The following is a 352-nucleotide window of genomic DNA, read 5'->3' on the forward strand; positions in this document are numbered from 1 at the left end:
TATAGTTCAAAAAAGGAAAAAGACAAAAAAACAACAAAAAACAATGTGAGGACGTGATACAGGTTGTGTTTCTAGACAGCAGAGACACCCAGCGTTGCTCGGGATTAAAATGGTATAGTTTGTTTATATATATTACAGTTATGTTGAAACAGATGATACGGGAAAGTGCAGCATTGACGACAAAACATTTGTAGAGTAAATGATGATCTATTTCGACTAATCGACATGTAATACATCCGTTTGGAGGATTCATGCCCTAACCTAGCGTGGAAAACTGGGGTGGAGGTGTGTAATTTTTGAACCCACAGAAAAGCTATCAGTGGATATACTCGCCTTTGAAGCGGTCAGCGCT

Source organism: Octopus bimaculoides, chromosome 21 (genome assembly GCF_001194135.2).
Source record: "Octopus bimaculoides isolate UCB-OBI-ISO-001 chromosome 21, ASM119413v2, whole genome shotgun sequence".
Classification (NCBI taxonomy): Eukaryota; Metazoa; Mollusca; class Cephalopoda; order Octopoda; family Octopodidae; genus Octopus; species Octopus bimaculoides.